We start from the raw sequence: 17,241 nt of genomic DNA, 5'->3' as shown, positions 1-17,241 counted from the left end.
TCACCCATTTTTAAATAAATAATTTAATCAAAACTTTAGTGTGTTCATAGTTATCTAACCATCACAATTATTTTCAGTTATGTATTTGCATGTATGTGTTATGTGTTGGATGTGCACACACACGTGTGAGCATGCCATGGTGCATGCATGGAAGACAGAGGACAACTTTGAGGAGTTCTCTCATTCCACTAGACTACTTTACCTAACTAAGCCATTTCACTGACCCCCAAACTCTAGTTTGTGAACATTTTCAATATCGTCAAAGTACATAAACCTTGATGCCCTTTAGCCATCACCTTGCAACCTTCTATATCTCATTGCTATCCCACTGTGTTTCAATAAATTTGCCTATTTTAGACATCTCCAATGAATTAAATCATAAATCGGTGGCTCTGGCCTTAGTTGTCTAGCTGGAAGGTTTATCTTTTTAGAGAACCACATCTATACTGAGTTTTGGTTTTCATATTGGGAGTTAGCCTTCTAAAATGTATTTGAAAGAATCCCTTCCTCCTTTGTTTGTTTTGGAATAAATTAAAGTGCATGAGTATCATATCTTTGATATTTGTCAGAATTCAGCTGTGACAGTGGCTGCTCTTCGGCTTTCTTTTAATTGTGACTTTCCATTACTAACTCAGTCGCATTACTTGGGACTAGTCTATTTGGGCTTTCTGTTTCTTTATGATTCAGTCTTGTTAAGGTATGTATATGTAGACATTTTTTGTCCTTTGCCTTACAGAAGCTTTGCAGTTTTATGGAGTCCCATTTGTCAATTCTTGTTCTTAGAGCAGGGGAATGTTGGGGGAGGAGCGGTGGCGGTAGGGAGGGTTAGATGGGGGGGCACTTTATGGGGGAGGGGATAAGGGGCTTAGGGACAGGAAACTGAGAAATGGAATAACATTTGAAATGTAAATAAAGAAATATATCCAATAAAAATAAGGAAAGAAATTTTTTCATTTATCTAGATTATTAACTTTGTGGACATATAGCTTTGTGGACTCTGATGTGAGTGATAATGTTTTTCTATAAATCTTTACTTTGTTAGATTGAATAGTAATTTCTATTGAATGTCTATTTCTTTTCAAAGAACGGGCACCATCCATTCTTTAGCTGTAGGTGTTTACATCCATATGAGTCAGCTGCTGGTTAGAGCCTCTCAGAGGACAGTTTTGCTAGGCTCTTCTCTGCAAGAATAACGAAAGTATCGTTAATAATATCAAGGCTTGGTGCTTATGCATGTGATGGGTCTCACATTGGGCCAGTTATTGGTTGGCCATTCTCTCAGTAAGTTGTCTACCTTACATGTATTTGTACATTTTCTGTTTTTCCTTTGTTCTAGATTTGTTGCATTGTAGTCAGAAATATACTTAATATAATCAGTGATTCCTACCTTGGACCTCCTTTCCCTAAGTCTCTCTTTCTAACACACACACACACACACACACACACACACACACACACACACACACACACAGACACACACACACACACATACTCACACACACAGAGACATACTCACACACACACACACACAGACATACACACACAGACACACACACACACACACACACACACACACACACACACACACACACACATACACACACACACACACACAAAAACCCCCACACACACACACACACACACCACAACACTGTATGGGGGATTTTATGTACAAACTAATGCATACCTCAGTGTTTAAGAAATTGTTGAGTATTGCTTTGGCTCCTACCATCTGATCTCTTCTGGATTATGTTCCCTGTGTTGAAAAAATGTGTTCTTCAGTGTTGGAGAGGGTATAATTTAACTCTGATGTTTTTCTGTTGATTTTTCTGTCTGGATGTTCATTGCTAAAGAAGTGATGGTCCCCAGATATTGTGTTCAATTCTACCAGTTTCTTTTTGTCATTACTATTTGCTATAGAGATAGATAGATGATAGATAGATAGAGAGAGAGAGAGATTTAGGTATAGAGAGAGAGGCAGATTTATGTATTTACTTTTATTTCTCCTTGATAAATTAAGCGCTTTATCATTATATAATGAACGTTCTAGTTTCTTTTTATTGCTTTTAATATAAATTCTATTTTGCCTTACTATGGCTATCACTCTTGCTCTATTTCAATTTCCATTTCCATGTACCATTCACCAGCTATGCACTTTCAGTCCGTCAAGGTAGTGTGCATTTCTTCTAAGTTGGTTTTATTCATTTTTCCTTGATTCTTTTTTATCAGATATTTTTATTTACATTTCAAATGATATCCCCTTTCCTAGTTTCCCATCCATAAATACCCTATCCCATCCCCCCTCCCCATGCTTCTATGAGGGTGTTCCCCAACCCACCCACCTACGCCTTCCCACCTCCTCACCCTGACATTCCCCAATACTGGGGCATTGGCAGGACCAAGGGCTTCTCCATCCATTGTTGCCCAATAAGGCCATCATCTGCTACACATGTCTGTCCGTGTGTACTCTTTGGATGGTGGTTTAATTGCTGGGGGTTCTGGTTGGTTGATACTGTTGTTCTTATGGGGTTGCAAATCCATTCAGCTCATTCAATCCTTTCACAACCTTCTCCAATGAGGACTCTGTTCTTAGTTCAATGGTTGGCTGTCAGCATCTGCCTCTATATTTGTCATGCTCTGTCAGAGCCTCTCAAGAGACAGCTGTATCAGGCTCCTGTCAGCATGCATTTCTTGGCTTCATCAGTATTGCCTGGGTTTGATGGCTCTATGTATATGGGCTGGATCCCCAGGTGGGGCAGTCTCTGGATGGCCTTTCCTTCAGTCTCTGCTCTACATTTTGTCTCTGTATTTCCTCCCATGAGTATTTGGTTCCCCCTTCTAACAAAGACTGAAACATCCACACTTTGGTCTTCTTTCTTCTTGAGCTTCATATGGTCTGTTGATTGTATCTTGGGTAATCTGAGCTTTTGGGCTAATATCCACTTACCAGTGAATGTATACCATGTGTGTTTTTTGTGATTGGGTTACCTCACTCAGGATGATATTTTCTAGTTCCATCCACTTGCCCATGAATTTCATGAAGTCATTGTTTTTAATAGCTGAGTAGTACTCCATTATGTAAATGTACCACATTTTCTGTATCCATTCCTATTTTGAAGGACAACTGGTTTCTTTCCATTTTCTGGATATTATAAATAAGGCTGCTATGAACATAGTGGAGCACGTGTCTTTTTTATATGTTGGGGCATCTTTTGGATATATGCCCAGTAGTAGTATAGCTCGGTCCTCAAGTAGAACTATTTCCAGTTTTCCAGGGAAATGTCAGATTGATTTCCAGAATGGTTGTACCAGCTTGCAATCCAACCAACAATGGAGGAGTGTTCCTCTTTCTCCACATCCTTACCAGCATCTGTTGTCACCTGAGTTTTTGACCTTAGCCATTCTGACTGGTATGAGGTGGAATCTCAGGGTTGTTTGATTTGTATTTCCCTGATGACTTAGGATGTTGAACACTTCTTTAGGTACTTCTCAGGTGGTCAATATTCCTCAGTTGAGAATTCTTTGTTTGCCACTTTGCCCCATTTTTAATATGGTTATTTAATTTGGAGTCTAACGTTTTGAGTTCTTTGTACATATTGGATATTAGCCCTCTATGAGATGTAGGATTGGTAAAGATCTTTTCCCAATCTGTTGATTGCCATTTTGTCCTAATGACAGTGTCCTTTGCCTTACACAAGCTTTGAAATTTTATGAGGTTCCAATTGTCAATTCTTGATCTTAGAGCATAAGCCATTGGTGTTTTGTTCAGGAAAATTTCCCCAGTGCCCATGTGTTTGAGGCTCTTCCCCACTTTTTCTTCTATTAGTTTCAATATATCTGGTTTATGTAGAGGTCCTTGATCTACTTTGACTTGAACTTTCTATAGGGTGATACGAATGGATCAATCTGCATTCTTCTAAATGCTGATCTCCATTTGAACCAGCACCATTTGTTGAAAATGCTCTCTTTTTTTCACACCGGATGATTTTAGCTCCTTTGTCAAAAATCAAGTGACCATAGGTGTGCAGGTACATTTCTGGGTCTTCAATTCTATTCCATTGATCTACCTGCCTATCTCTGTATCAATACCATACAGTTTTTATGACTATTAGTCTGTAATACTGCATGAGGTCAGGGATGGTGATTTCCCCATAAATTCTTTTATCGTGGAGGATAGTTTTTGCTATCCTGGGCTTTTTGTTATTCCAAAAGAATTCATAAATGGCTCTTTCTAACTCTATGAAGAATTGAGTTGAAATTTTGTTGTGGATTGCATTGAATCTGTAGATTTCTTTTGCAAGGGCCATTTTTACAATATTAATCCTTCTAATCCATGAGCATGGGAGGTCTTTCCATCATCTGAGATCTCCTTTGATTCCTTTCTTCAGACACTTGATGTTTTCGTCAAACAAATCTTTCACTTGCATAGTTAGGGTCACACCAATGTATTTCATATTATTTGTGACTATTGTGAAGGGTGTTCTTTCCCTAATTTCTTTCTCAGCCTGTTTATCCTTTGAGTAAAAGGAAGCTACTGATTTGTTGGAGGTAATTTTATACCCAGCCACTTTGCTGAAGGTTTTTATCAGGTTTAGGAGTTCTCTGGTGGAACTTTTGGGGTCACTTAACTATACCATCAAATCATCTGAAAATAGTGATATTTTGACTTCTTCCCTTCCAATTTCTATCCCTTTCACCTCCTTTTGCTGTCTGATTGCTCTGGCTAGGACTTCGAGTACTATATTGAATAGATAGAGAGAGTGGGTAGTCTTGTCTAGGCCCCGATTTTAGTGGGATTGCTGCATGTTTCTCTCCATTTAGTTTAATGTTCGCTACAGGTTTGCTGTATATTGCTTTAACTATGGTTAGGTATGGGTCTTGAATTCCTGATCTTTCCAAGACTTTTATCATGAAGGGGTGTTGAATTTTGTTAACTGCTTTTTCACCATCTAATGAGATGATCATATCATTTTTTTCTTTGAGTTTGTTTATATTGTGGCTTATGTTGATGGATTTCCATATATTGAACCATCTCTGCATCCCTGGGATGAAGCCTACTTGATCATGATTGATCATCATTTTGATGTGTTCTTGTATTCGGTTTGCAAGAATTTTATTGAATATTTTTGCATCAATATTCAAAACGGAAATTGGTCTGAACTTCTCTTTCTTTGTTGAGTCTTTCTATGGTTTAGGTATGAGAGTAATTGTGGCTTTGTAGAAGGAATTGCTAGTGTTCCTTCTGTTTCTAGTTTGTGGGATATTTTGGAGAGTAATGAAGTCTTCTACGATGGTCTGATAGAATTCTGCACTGTACACATCCAGTCCTGATTTTTTTTTTTTGGCTGGGAGACTTTTAATGACTGCTTCTATTTTTTTTAGGAGTTATTGGATTGTTTAGATTGTTTATGTGGTCCTGATTTAACTTTGGTACCTGGTACCTGTCTAGAAAATAGTCCATTTCATCCAAATATTCCAGTTTTGTTGAGTAGAGGCTTTTGAAGGAGGATCTGATAATTTTTTGAATTTACTCAGCTTCTGTTGTTATGTCTCCCATTTTATTTCTGAGTTTCTTAATTTGGTAACACTGTCTGTGCCTTCTGGTTAGCCTGGATAAGGATTTATCTATCTTTTTATTTTCTCAAAGATCCAGCTCCTAGTTTTGTTGATTCTTTGTATATTTCTTTTTGTTTCTACTTGGTTGATTTCAGCTCCTAGTTTGATTATTTCCTGATATCTACCTGTCTTGGGTTTATTTGCTTCTTTTGTTCTAGAACTTTTAGGTGTACTGTCAACTTGCTAATGTATGCTCTCTCCAGTTTCTTTCTGGAGGTACTCAGAGCTATGAGTTTTCCTCTCGCACTGCTTTCATTGTGTCCCACAAGTTTGGCTATGTTGTACCTTCATTTTCATTACATTCTAAAAAGTCTTTAATTTCTTTCTTTATTTCTTCCTTGACAGAGTTATCATTGAGTAGAGCATCTTTCAGCTTCCATGTACATGTGGGCTTTCTGTACTTTTTGTTGTTATTGAAGACCAGACTTAGTACATGGGTGACCTGATAGGATGCATGGGATTATTTCAATCTCCTTGTATTTGTCAAGGCCTGTTTTGTAAACATTTATAGGGCCAATTTTAGAGAAAGTATGAGGTACTAAGAAGAAGGTATATTCTTTTGTTTTAGGATGAAATGTTCTATAGATATGTTAAATCCATTTGGTTCATAACTTCTGTTAGTTTCTCTATGTCTCTGTTTAGTTTCTGTTTCCATGATCTGTCCATTGATGAGAGTGCTGTGTTGAAATCTCCTACTATTATTGTGTGAGGTGTAATGTGTACTTTGAGCTTTAGTAAGCTTTCTTTTATGTATGTAGGTGCCCTTGCGTTTGGAGCATAGATATTTAGGATTGAGAGTTCATGTTTGTGGATTTCTTTTGATGAATATGAAGTATCCTTCGTATCTTTTAAAATAACTTTTGATTGATTATTTTATTGATTGTTAATTTTATTTGATATTAAAATGGCTCCTCCTGCTTGTTTTTTGGGACCATTTGCTTGGAAAATTGTTTTCTAGGATTTTACTGTTAGCTTGTGTCTGTCTTTCTCACTGAGGTGTGTTTTCTGCATGCAGCAAAATGCTAGATCCTCTTTAAGTATCCAGTCTGTTAGTCTATGTCTTTTTATTGGAGCACTGCGTCCATTGATGTTAAGTAATAGTGATTTTTGTTTATTGTTGTTTTTGTTCGTAGAGGTGCAATTATGTTTATGTGGCTATCTTCTTTTGGGTTAGTTGAAATTCGATTACTTTCTTGCTTTTGCTAGGGTAAGTAGTTTCCCTTCTGTGTTGGAGTTTTCATCTTTATCCTTTGTAGGGTTGGATTTGTGGAAAGATATTATATAAATTTGGTTTTTGTCATGGAATATCTTGGTTTCTCCATGTATGTTGATTGAGAGTTTTGCTGGATATAGTAGCCTCGGCTGGCATTTGTGTTTTCTCAGGGTCTGTATGACATCTGCCCAGGATCTTCTTGAGTTGAAAAGTCTGATGTTATTCTGATAAGTTTGCCTTCATATGTTATTTGACCTTTTCCCCTTACTGCTTTTAATTTTCTTTGTTTTGTGCCTTTGGTGTTTTGACTAATATATGACGGGAGGAGTTTCTTTTCTGGTCTAATCTATTTGGAGTTCTGTAGGATTCTTAGATATTTATGGGCATGCCTTTCTTTAGGTTAGGGAAGTTTTCTTCTATAATTTTGTTGAAGATATTTACTGGTCCTTTATGTTGGGAATCTTTGCTTTCTTCTATACCCATTATCTTTAGGTTTGATAATCTCATTGTATCCTGAATTTCCTTGGTGTTTTGGATTATGACCTTTTTGCATTTTACATTTTCTTCGATGGTTGTGTCAATGTTTTCTATGGTATCTTCTTCGCCTGAGAATCTATCTTTTGTTGGTGATATTTGCATCTATGACTCCTGATCTCTATCCTAGATTTTCTATATCCATGGATGTCTCCCTTTGTGATTTCTTTATTATTTCTATTTCCATTTTTAGATCCTAGATGGCTTTTTTCAATTCCTTCACTTGTTTATTTGTGTGGTCCTGTAATTCTTTAAGGGATTTTTATGTTTCCTCTTTAAGGGTTTCTACCTGTTTACCTGTCTTGTCCTGCATTTCTTTAAGGGAGTTATTTATGTCCTTGAAGTCCTCTAACATCTTCTTGAGTTGTAATTTTAAATCAAAATTTTGCTTTTCCGGTGTATTGGGGTTATTTGGGCTTGCTCTGGTTGGAGAACTGGGTTCTGATGATGCCAAGTGACCTTGGCTTCTGTTGCTTAGGATCTTGCCCTCGCCTTTCTGCATATGCTTATCTCTGGTGTTAGGTGGTCTTGCTGTCTCTGTCAGAATCTTGACCATCCTGTAAGCCTGTGTGTTACCACTACTGGGTGACCAGCTCTCTACTAGGGGGATCTGGGTACAGAGAGCTGTGTCACAATGTCAGCTCTGGGAGCAAGTGGAAACTGAAACATTCCTGTCCCAAACTGCTCCTGAGTTCCTGTATCCAGAAGGCTCCAGGAGGGTTCCTCTTGGCCCAGGAATGTGAGTAGAAGTGGTTATCTCACCTATGCTCTCATGATTGTCAGCCCTTCTGGGAATCCCTCTCTATACCAGCGGATCAGGGTACAGAGAAACTGTTACATGGTCAGCTCAGGTACAAGCAGAAACTGGAAGGATCCTGTCCCAGACTTCTCCTTGGTTCTGTGTCCTGGGGGCTCCTGATGGGTTCCTCGGGCAGAGTGGTGAGTCTCACCTGTGCTCTCAGTATTGTAGATACTTCTGAGAATCCAGCTCTCTCCCCACAGGATCTGCTGTGGCACAGGGTCAGCTCCGGGTGCAGGCCAGTTTTATTTTTTATCCATCCAGTCACTGCATGTCTTTTAATTGGACTATTTAATCCATTTGCATCCGGTAATTATTGATAAGTAAGCTCTTACTTCATTCACTATGAAACTTTTTTACTAGCTTTGCTGTAGTTCTTTTCTTTCAGATTCCTTTTCTTACTCTGCCCCCATGTTTACTATAGTAGTGTGGATTGGATTCCATGCTTGTTACAAATTGGTCCATTACAAAAATGTCCATTAGAAAGTTGCTTTGTAGCTTGATTATAGCAAACTATTTTGAGATGGAAATGGGGTTATTTAGGATCTGCCCACTGTTACATTTTAGCAGCCCAGTGCCCATTTTGAGAGCAAGGCCCTAACCTAAAAAATGAAGCCTAGTGTGTACTATTCAACCTCATGTGGAGACACATTCATAAAGGCAGTTCCTTGGCCACCTGGACTGATCTTCCTGTGATTCACACCATAGTCTAATAGCTATGAGTACTCCAAGTCTTAGTGGTGCACCAAAATACGAGTCTGTCCCATTGGATTAAGATCTCTGTTGGTGTTGGGTCCTTCTCTTCTAAATCTGTCTATGATCACTGAGATGACAATAAGCTAGGTTGTCTGAAAGGTTGGAGGATTAGTTGTAGAGATAATTCCTTGGCCACAAAGTTTAGTGCTAAGCTTGGTTGATCTAAGTCTTACAGCGAAACTGGTGTTTCATAGTGCTAAGAGTAGGGTGTTCATTTGAAGCTGTGCTTTACCCCACCCCACTCCACATGTGAGCAGCTCTTTTGGTGCTGGAGCCAGTCTGTGATCTTTGGCCTTTGTATAATAGCATCTATTTCTACAGGATACTCTGTCTCACCACAGAAGACCTTAGACATGTCTCCAAGACAGCTCTATATGAGGATTTGTGCTCTGCCTCTTTAGTGGCTTGAGTACTGTCCTCAGCTCTATAGCAGATGGTTGAAGGAGGTGTGGTGGATTGATCCCATTTCTTCTTGGCCTAGTGCAGTTGGAACAGCACTGTTCATATAAATATTGGCCTGGGGAAATGAACAGTGTACAGCACTGACTTTCACCACGATAGGTGGTGTACTGTTTTAACTTCAACACCTAGATTTCATTAATTGCCATCCCTCAAATGGGAGGTGCCTTTCTTCTGCATTGCTTGTCAGAAAGGGGAGAAAAGAACAGGGCCTAGAACTTCCTTGCCTTTTCTGATGCATTTGCTTATAATGCTCTTTTACCTAATTTCCTTAGTTCTGGTGATGCTAGTTAGGCACTTGGTATGTTTGTGGAGAAAAATCATTGGAGCGTCTTGGCTGTCATATTACTTGTGTCCCAGTAAGTGTTTATTTCTAGCACTGATCTATGTATGCCCTTATGCTTGTATCGTCCTACCTTGATTCTTAGCCTTTGTAGTAATATTTGAATTCAGGAAGTGTGAGTTCTTCAGTTTCTTTGTCAAGAAAGTGTATTTCCTTACTCCGATCTTCTTCTTCTTCTTCTTCTGTGTCTTGTCCCCTTGTTTGAAAGTTGATTCCACATTTGCTTTTGTGTTGTGAAGCTTTACCTCTGCATGATCTCATAGCACACATGGAACTTTGACTGTCTGTTCTAACAATCTTGTGATGCTAGATTATTGATTTTCACCCTTTCCCCCCTCACACTTTTCAAAACAAGTATTCAGTTGTTTTACAAAAATTTATAATTCTTTTATACCCCATGCTTCAGAGGGTACTTAAATCACACGGCCATGTGTTCCTTGTCCGTGACTCTTTTGCTTGCTCACGAGACCCTTTCCCTCCCACTGGGTTGCCTCATCCAGCCTTAATATGAGGTTATGTACGCAGTTTTATTGTAACTTGACATGCCATGTTCTGGTGATATCCCTGGGAGGCTCTTTTCTGAAGGGAAATGGACTAGCAGTTGCTCTGGGGTATAGGAGAGATGGGGGAGGACTGGGAAGATGGAAGGGAGGGGGGCTGCAGTGAAGATGTATGAGAAAGAATAAAAAAAATGAAACGGTTAGCTTTTAGGAAAAATCCAGGCTACAACAAATAACACATTTATTAGAAATAGAGAGAGATAATAAATCCTTAAAATGAATGGCATTTAGTCATGTACTTTGGACTTACTCAGCGAAACAGAATTATCTTGTTCTCTTTTGCTTTTAAAATACTGGTTCTCAACCTTTCTAATGCTGTGACCATTTACTGCAGTTCCACACATTGTGATGACCCTCCAACCATAAAATTATTTTCATTGCTACTTCATAGCTGTAATTTTGCTACTGTTATGAATCATAATGTATATCTGTGTTTTTCAATGGTGATGGTCTTAGGTGACCCCTGTGAAAGGGCCATTTGGCTGTCAAGACCCACAGATTGCAAACCACTGCTTTAAAAGCTTACTTTGTCTTTTTTCTTTCCCTTCCTTTCCTTCATTCTTTCTATTAGCATTATGAAAATTATGAAAATTAGAAATGAAAGTTCATAATAGCTTACAAGCATTAAGTCTAGACTAATATTGTAATCATGTGGAGGAAAAAATTTAGAAGTTGAAGAGACATTGCTTGAAAAATATTTCATAAATATTCTCATATGAACATTGATAAGTACTATGCTATAATTGTTGAGAATCATTTAGAGAAATAAAAATGGCTCCCTATTACCGATGCAAATTTTATAATTTTAGCATATGTATCTATGTAGTGGTCTGCAATATCCTAATGAATGCTTTTGCCTTATACAATGAAACAGGACAAAAAAAAAAAAAGCTACTGCTAAAGAAAATAGAAAGTTGCCAAGAATAACTTCTCTGGTTATTTCCAGTCTTTGCACTCCATAATATCCACCAATTATGATGTATCAAATAAGGGTTAAAATTTCTTACAAATAAGGGGGAAAGCAGGTAACCTTGCATTTCATTAACTCTAGCTTTGTGTAGGGAAAGAAAACACATTTGCCTCAAATGGGGAAAGAGCAGAAAAATACATTGTGAGGCTTTCTCTAGAATCAGATTCTTTCCCCACATCATTACAGCACTTAGTTGATGATCTCTCTTTTCTTTCTATTGTGATCTCATTCTTGCTCTAATATGCAAATGTTTTACAGAAAGGGTAAATGTCAGTCATATTTTAGCGCTTATTGATTAAATATTTCAGGTCAATTTGTATCAAAGGTTTCTGTTCCTGATTAGATTAGAAATGACACATGGGGGTCACTTTCAGAATGCTTCTGGATGTAAAGAATTCATTTTGGGCAGGAGATATAGTTGGTAAAGCGCTTGCCAGGCAAGTATGAAGAAAGACCTGAGTTCTATTTCTAGAACATATGTTTAAAAAACCAAGGTGGCAGCATATGCTTGTAGTCCCAGTGCTGGGAAGGTGGAGCTAGATAGATCCCTGGAGTTTGCTGGCCTACGAGCAAGCTTGGTGACCTCTAGGCCAGTGTGAGGAGCTCTGAAAACACAAGGCACCTGAGGAATAACAACAAAACCATCTTTCACCTACAGAGAGAGGGGGGGAGGAGGAGGAGTGGGGGGAATAGGACAGGAGAGGAGAGGAGAGGAGAGGAGAGGAGAGGAGAGGAGAGGAGAGGAGATTGAGACTCAGGCACAATAAAGGAGCTCAAGAGTTGGGATAGGGTTAATGTACGTGATGCTGATTAATTTGATCCCCCTCTTAAGCTTTCTAAATTTCAACCCACTTGATCCAACTCAAATCCTATACCTCACAGGAAAGCCTGCCTTCCTTTGGGTAGTCTAATTTCCCCCTTCTCAGGAACCGTCATCGTACTTATTAATACTACCCAAAATCTAATGTTTGATTAAGTATTATATTCTCCTGTTCTTTAATGGGCTTATATGTGTTGAACTATTCTCCATTATGTGAGACTGTTGGTAGATTTGCAGTATAATGTACTATTGGAGAAAATGATTCTAAATTCTTTTCTTAATTGAAAATGGATTTAAAAATATAATATATTCTGATTATGGTTTCCCCTTCCTCAACTCCTCCCAGATCCTTCCTGCATCCCCACCCACCCAAATCCACACCCTTTCTCTCTTTCACAGGTACCCCCCAAAACATAATTAGCTGAAATAAAAACAGATAAACCAGAATAAGATAAAACAAACACAAACAAAAGAAAAGAACCAAAAGAATAGCTCAAGAAACAGGGAAGCACACACAGAAATCCCATAAAAACACCAAACTAGAATCCCTAATGTATGTGCAAAGCCTATAAGGGCGTGGGGGAAAGCCCTGACAAAGCATTAAGAAACAAAAACCCTCCAAAAATCCTATTTTGGCTGTATCTATAAGTATTTTTGGAGTTGTTTGGCTTTGTGTTGGCTATCTATTGCTAGGCATGGGACCTGGTCTCAAGAGTTGCTTGTATCCCCCCCCCCCTAATTGCCCAGTGGGATTCCACTGGAGAAAACAGGTTTTTCATTTGCAGGTGGTTATCCATTAGAGATAACTTCTGGGTTAAGGATATAGGCTTGTGTCCACTTCTTTTCTCAATGGTGGGACCCCATCGGGGTGAGATCTGCTCAGGCCCTGTGCATGCTGCTTGTACCCAACATTGTTTGGGTGGCCAGGTAATTGACACTAGATAGGCTAGGGTTCTAGGGAAAAACCAAATGCCACTATTCTGCTAAAAAGGAACGAAGCAATAAAATGACTCCTAATGGCATTCTGCTATATCCATATGTCTGTGTCTCACTCAGCCATTATCAGAGAAGCGTCTTCTTACAGTAGATGGGAACTAATAAATGATTGTAAGCTCTTGCAAGCAAAAATGGTATTTTTCTTACTTCCTGCTTTGGTATTTATTCATCATGACATATTAATCAATACATTCAGATTTATGGAAAAATCAACAAATTGCAATTGTAATTAAGTTTTCACTCAACGCTATCATCCACCATAAAACACCCTATGTTTGCAAGTAGCCTGCAGGACTATGATGAGTATGCTGTACAGAAATAGCTGTAGTCACTCTGCCTAAGTTGGCAGCATTCTTTTCTTGCTCATTATAAGCTTTTTGCAGCAAAGCAGGTAGTTGTAGCTTTTCATACTACAAGCCATTTCTTTTGGCCTTGCTATTTTCTTTTTCTCACGGTGACTACTGGGAGCATTTAGAAAGACCACCTAGTAGCTTCATACAATAGCATAGGGACACTGACAAAGATCTATAACACACTGGCTAGCTATTTTGTTTTTCTTGTTTCTTAAATCCTCTCTATAGAGCACAGAGGAAAAAATGTTAATTTAGGTATAGCCATTTGATTAAATTTTTTGACATAGACTTAAGAGAGCAAAAATAAGAATACCCTTCTAGAAAGATACAGCAGCTTTTAATTTTCAGCAGTTGGTTGAACAAGAAAACATAGTCCCATTAGCAGAGTGTGTGTTAAAGGGATTTATATATTTAATTAGTCCCCCTGCACTTCTCCGCCCTTGTACGTCTTCCTTGTAGCAGCAGGTAGAACACAGTGCTGACAACTAAACACCCCAAGTTGAAGTTTAAAATTATGAGTGCTGTATAATGAAATGGTGATTTTTATTCTGTCCTGGTGGTAGAAAGGGATTTGCTGATGTGTAAAATGAGACAAAGATAAATAACAAACAGATGTTCTCACAAAATGTTCATTAAATCCCTGCCTAGTAAAAGATGCTGGATTACATGTGTTCAAACTCTAAATGTGTTAGAGAATAAGGAGCTTTTATACCTTAATGCTCAATTTAGGAAAGACTATATAACTTTCTCAGTAAAAATCATAGTAATCAGTGACTTACAGTCTCTTCCTCATTTCAATGTAGCTTGTCATGACCGTTTTTAAACTTTTATTATTGCTTTTCACAGGTCCAATTATCCAAGCAGACATCACTTTATTGGGGCTTATAATGTGGGGTTAAGCTTTTATTTAGCTCCAGATAGGGGTGTTCCACAGGTGGAAATTACAGCTTTCACTTGGACCACCTGTATGTGGTGTGAATATGTGATAATGGCTGTAGGGAGCTGCGAAGGGGGAATGGCAATACGACCACCCTTTATCATCCTGGGACTCTTCTATAGTCATAGCAAAGGTAATATTTTCTGCTGTTTGAAGTGATGGAATGTCTCACCCTGCCAGGCAGTGCAGGCAGTTCTTTTAAAAACGATATATTTAATTGCGTATATGTGGGTGGAGGAGTATGTGTACATGAATGTGTCTGCAGAGACCAGAGGCTGGCTTCCTCTGGAGCCAGATTTACAGGAGTTATAAGCTACCTGCATGGATAATGGGAACAAAACTCGTGTCTTGGAAAAGAATAGTACGTGTTCTTAACTGATGAACCATCTGTCCAGCCCACAGTAGGTAGTTCTTGATGCGTCGTACTGCTTTCAGAAAGGCTGACTGAGCACTGAGTCACTGATCTGATGTGTTAAGTGTTAGTTAGTTAGTTGTGCTCTTCAGAGAAGTTATATATGAACTTTATGCTCCAGTGAAAAGAAATCCCCAGTTTTATGTGGGAAAGATGGTACCAGAGAAAATATAATACTTGGTCCTGTTCTTGAAAGGTGGTAGAAGTCATTAGGACTGGGAACCAAAAAAAAAAAAAAAATCAGAGGGAACTGCATGTGCAAAACTACAGAACCTGAAACAATATGAGAAACTTTTGAACCCTCAATGATTCAGCTTGCCTTTGTGTCTCAGGTTACTTATCTATAAATAGATATGGTAACAATACTATCTTATAATGATGAAATGATTTAATATATGTAGTTTAGAATACTTACTTGTGCATGGTAAATGACATAAAAATCTTAGTTCTTATGATTTGATGTCTGTTGTTTGTTCTGTGGTTAGGAAAGTGGAGAAATGTCAAGTTGAAGGAATTAGTGTGCAGTAGGGAACAAATTATTTACTTACACTATACTAAGGATGAACATTTTCCCTCTTTTAGCTGAGGGAAAACTGTTGTGGAGTTTTGTTCTGAATTTGAAATATGTGCCAAGACTTGAATTTTTAGAAAGACCATTCTTTTGCCTTTTAAAAGATAAATTTGCATAGAGAGAGAAGGGAGAAAGATTTGGAAAACTGGTATGTGAGAGGTCACGTTTAACTATTTGAAGCAGTCCCGAGAAAAGATGATGGAGGATCTAAATTAGAGGAGTGGTGGTAGGAATGAAAGGTGGGTGCAGTGTCTGCATGGAATGGAGCAAGTGTGTTCTCTTTGGCCTACAGTGTTTAAGTTTGGATCACATTATAGGGAACGCTTGTTCTCTAATTTGACCTAGACTCCTTTATTTTATTATATTTCAAATTTATAATGCTTGACTGGCTCTTTTGTGAGCTGGGGGGAGAGGAAAACATTAAAAATGACACCTAAAATAGAAAAAGAGAGATCATGAAATTGGGAGGGAATTAGAAATACCTGCAGGGAAGGAGTAGAGAGGTTAGATATGATCAGGATACACTATACATGCATGGCATTTTCAAAGCACTTAAAAGTGAGTCCTAGAAAGGCAAAATAAAGGCTACTTTGCAATTCTCTATCACAGTCACAACGGTTATCATGAAACAGATGATGTGCTGGGAATGTAGTTCACTCATTTAGTAGACTATGTGCTTAGCCTTCATGAAGTCTTGGATTCAGTCAACAGCACCCCATAAAACCAGAAATGGTGGCACAAATCTGCGACCCTCTCTCCAAACAAAATAAACAGGGAAAAAGAAATAAACAATAGAAGAGGAGGAAAGGCTATCCTGTCAGCAACCTAGGCCATTCCTGGGTGTATAAACAAAGGACATCAAGTCCTAGCACAGACATACCTGGTTGTTGCTGAACTATACACATTGGCCAAGATGTGGAATCTACCTAAATGTTCACCAGTAGATGAATGAATAATGAAAAATGGGGCATATATATATATATATATGAATGTAATTCATCAAAAAAAGAAAACTGAATCATAGCATTTACAAGAGAATGGATGAAAGTAGAAATTATCTTAAGTGAAGTATCTCAGACTTGGGGTGAATATTATGGTATGTTTTTTTATATGTGGATCCTAGATTTTTTATTTTTTATTTTGATAGATGTATACATGTTTGTATAGTACATGTCATGAAACTAGAAAAATCATGAGAGAGGGTCTCATAGTATTCTATTATTCTAAAGAGACACCACGACCATGTTAAGTGTCATAAAAGAATGAATTTAATTGGTCCTAGCTTATAGTTTCAGAGGTTTAGTCCATTGTCATCATGGCAGGAGGCATGATGGAATGCAGGCAGACATAGTTCTGGAGAAGGAGATGAGAGTTGGTGTCTAGGTCTGTAGGGAACTGGAAGAGAAAGACACTGGGACTGGCTTGGACTTTTGAAACCTCAAAACCCACCCCTAGTGAGACACGTCCTCTCACCAGGCCATACCTCCTAATCCTTTCAAATAGTGCCATTCCCTGGTAACCAAACATTTAAATTATGAGCCTACTGACGTGATGTTATTGTTATGCCTATTGGTGCTCTTGTACTCTTGTCATAGCTCACCTGTGGAAGTCAGCAGATGATCTCCAGGAATTGGTTCTTTCCTTCTTCTACCTTTATATGGATTTCAGAGATTGGAATCAGGTTGCATCTTACATGGCAAGCATGTATATATCTAAGTCATCTCAGCAGCTTGAAAAACAGATCTTAAGGGAGCATTGGGGATGGGGAAGGTAACTGAATGCATATAGAATGAAGAGGATGGGAGTTAGGTGGAAAGCAGACTATCAGGAGGAGTGCAGGGAAGGTAGAGGGTACGATCAGGGAAGAAGGATAAGCCATAACAAATTAGAAAGAAAAATTTA

Source organism: Rattus rattus, chromosome X (assembly GCF_011064425.1).
Source record: "Rattus rattus isolate New Zealand chromosome X, Rrattus_CSIRO_v1, whole genome shotgun sequence".
In the NCBI taxonomy this organism is placed as follows: domain Eukaryota; kingdom Metazoa; phylum Chordata; class Mammalia; order Rodentia; family Muridae; genus Rattus; species Rattus rattus.
This window is presented reverse-complemented; position numbering follows the sequence as displayed.